Raw genomic sequence first — 3,599 nt, 5'->3', positions numbered from 1 at the left:
GTCATGGTGGCCGAGTGGTGAAGGCGTTGGACTCGAAATCCAATGGGGTTTCCCCACGCAGGTTCGAATCCTGTCCATGACGTTTGTTGTATTTTTACAGACACCCTGAGTCATTTTTGGTTATAACACTGTAAATGGTGTTTTTCGGTCAATTCGACCCTTCTGATTCTGAAAATCGGTGTTCACAAACGATCTTGTTACATGATAGACTAGTTAATCGTAAACTAAAATGGCTGCTGAATGTATCATTTTAATAAACTTGAAGAAGTCCCAAGTTGTGACCTTTTATCTTGTCCCTTTCTCGAGCACGTTATCTCTTACAATCACCACTTAGCCAATTATATTAAAGTAAACTTAACTAAATATTAAACTAAATTATATTAAACTTTGCCAATTATATTAAACAGCTCAAATATAAAATAAACCAATGTCACCCGCAGGGTGACCCGTATCTTGCAAAAAGGTGACCACGTGTGACTTCTTTAAGGTCACACTGAGGTGGACAAAGCTGCTATCCACCAGGAGCGACTCCTTGAGGAATATCTGCCGACGAGAGATTCCGATGAGAATCGTTCTACAGAGTAACCATGAAAAATATGTGTTTGCCTCATAACGTCACCAAATGACGTCATAATGTCTCAAGCTTGACATATCTAGAAAGCACTCATCGAGGTGTTCAATTTGAGGTACTACACGATATGGTCCCTGAAACTTGAAAATTTGACCTTGGGGACAAATATGTTTGACCTTAGGCACTAACCATGAAGGTCAAGGCCAATGCCACCAAAAATTAATCAGCTGAGCGCCAGACCATGAACTATATTCCCATGAAGTTTGAAGACGATCCGATCAAAAATCCGACCTCTATAGGCCTCTGATATGCAAAGTTACAAAAATTTCCAATGATAACTGTGCTCTGCAGAATTTTTTATACGTGATTACAGACAAACAAAAAAAATAAAAAATAAAAATAAAAAAACATACAAGCTGACTAACATATCTTGCAAAACTTCATTTTGGCAAGATAATGAGCTCTGTCCAACTGACGGCTAATAACTAAGACTAAATAAAATTGAAATTCTACTTGACCGCCACCATTACGACTATTCCCATCACCACAACCACAATCATTCCCAATACCACACTTACAACGACCACCACTCCAACAACCAAAGACCACTTCCACCAGCATTCCCTCAATCTCTCGCATCTCCCCCCTGCAGCACGACAACTTTCTCACGACCACCACACTCACTCTCACGACCACGTCGCACATCGATTGAAGGCCACATTCAGTGCAAGAAACTTATTTTTACCTGCACCACCGAAGGGGAAGGAGATGTTTTCACCCCTCTCTGTCTGCCTGTTTGTTCGATTTCGTAAGTATATTGATGACTTCCATCCTCTGTTTGTGTGTTTGTTTGTTTGTTTGTGTGTGTGTTTGTGTGTTTGTTTGTTGGCACGATAACTCGAGAACAGAAGAAGCTACCAATGTCAAATTACACCACGTGATTCAGGACGGTGATGGCGAGCGCTGATTGGATTTGCTCAAAATCGGTAAAAGGTCAAGGTCACAGTGAGGTCAAACATCCCCAAAAAAGTTATAACTCGAGAACGGAAGAAGCCACCAGTGTCAAATTACACCACGTGATTCAAGAGGGTGGTGGCTGGCGTTGGTTACATTTTGGTCAAAATCGGTCAAAGGTCAAGGTCACAGTCAGGTCAAACATTCGATTTTTGATGGTTTGGTACAGAATCATCGTAGAAACTTCTGGTTTGCGTAGCTACCTTCTCTAGAGACAGCTTTTATTAGACAATGTCAGAGGTCAAGTTGACGATTTCGTAAGTACCAGTCTATGACTGCTTGTTTGTCTGTTTGTGTGACTGTGTGCTGGATATCTCAAAAAGTTGTGGACGGATCCACATGAAATTTGGTGCGCAGCTTGGATGTCTGACAAAGACGAACTGCTTCGATTTTGATGAAGATCCGGATCCGAATCCGACGACTAGAATTTTAAAAGTGATTTTTCACCATGGAGACACATGACCAAAAATGATATATAAGCACGATATCTTAAAAAGTTGTGGATGCATTCGTACGAAACTTGGTGGACACATTGGGTGTGTGACAAGGAATAATTGATTCAATTTTAGTGATGAATTGAATCCGGATCCAGATCCGATCATTTTTTTCAGTGATTCCCTCACCTCTGAGAGACAGGGCTAAACTAATATAAAGCACAATATCTCAAGAAGTTGAGGAAGGATTCGGATGAAACTTTGTGGACATGTTGAGGGTGTGACCATGAAGAATTGATTCGATTTTGGTGAATATCCGAATCCGGATCTGGATACAATAATTATTTGATTTCTAAAGTGAGTCTTCACCATTGAGACAGGGTCAAAAAGGATATGTGGCATGATATTTAAAAATGAATTGGGCCCGATATGTTCCCATGGATTAGGCATTTCGTGGTGGAGGTATGTGCTCTACAGAGTGCCCTTCTAGTTACCCTTGCCGAAGCAGACGTATTGCATTTGGGTCCGTTTGTTTGTCCTTGATTTCGCAGATGATGCAGCCATCTTTGCAGAGCCTTTAGATGTCCTTTTGGAGGCCCTCGAGGTGCTGAATGAGGAGTCGGAGCCGCTGGGATTATCGGTTTCCTGGGTCAAAACTAAGATCCAGGCTTTCGTTGACATCATGGATGCTGCTCTCCTGTCTGTGCCTGTTTGTGGTGAGGATATTGAGGTCGTGGAGAGATTCACTTACCTTGGCAGTGATATTCATATCTCTGCTGGCTGTGAGTCAGAGGTCAATAGACGTCTGGGTCGGGCCTGGAGAGTCATGGATTCACTGGATTATGGGGTGTGGCGCTGCCGGTACCTGTGCGAGAGGACGAAAGTCTGAGTCTTCAGCTCCTTGGTGCTTCCAGTCTTGCTCTATGGATGTGAGACTTGGACTCTGACCAGGGATCTGAGAGGGAGACTTAATTCCTTTGGTACCAGGTCTCTTCGGAGAATCCTTGGCTATTGCTGGTCAGACTTTGTGTCCAACGAGCGGTTGCTGAGAGACTCAAATGAGATTTGTTGCCTGCATAGTCCGTGAGCATCAGCTGTGGCTGTATAGACATGTGGCTCATTTTCCTGACACTTATCCTGCTCACCAGATTCTGTCAGGGAGCGAGCCTGTGAGTGGTGGAGGCCAATGGGCCGACCACGTGCCTCGTGGTTGCAGCAGGTTGATCAGCATCTCAAGGAGATTGGGATTGAATTTAATTTATTTTAATCCCATTCTAAATTGAATTGAGTAATGGATAAAAATAAAAATAAAACGTAATGGGCAGGGTCAGGTGTCCGATCAAAGCAGGACATCTTGGTAACTGGTCATCACTGCCGGCAGTTATAAAGTAGCAGTTATAAATATGTCTCATTAATTAGTAACACACCAGTACACAAATTCCACAAAAATTACACCACACAAAACAAGTCCTGGTGAGGGTCTACAATCTCTGATTGCTCTTTCTTGTTTGTTATGGTTATGTGTGATCGCTCATCCACGGGATATATTTTTAACAATGCCCTGACATTCACAGTCCCCG

General features: G+C 42.7%; 1 non-coding gene across 1 annotated transcript; it reads left to right on the top strand.

Annotated features, from left to right (window-relative positions):
• TRNAS-CGA (transfer RNA serine (anticodon CGA)) lies at window positions 1-82 on the top strand. The gene has a single exon. It is a non-coding gene; the product is annotated as a tRNA-Ser (tRNA).
• The last annotated feature ends 3,517 nt before the right edge of the window (window positions 83-3,599 follow it).

Source organism: Eptatretus burgeri, chromosome 2 (genome assembly GCF_056783735.1).
Source record: "Eptatretus burgeri isolate ZD-2024b chromosome 2, Ebu_testis_v1, whole genome shotgun sequence".
In the NCBI taxonomy this organism is placed as follows: Eukaryota; Metazoa; Chordata; class Myxini; order Myxiniformes; family Myxinidae; genus Eptatretus; species Eptatretus burgeri.
Note: the sequence above shows the minus strand (reverse complement) of the source record. Positions and strands in the feature narration are given on the sequence as shown.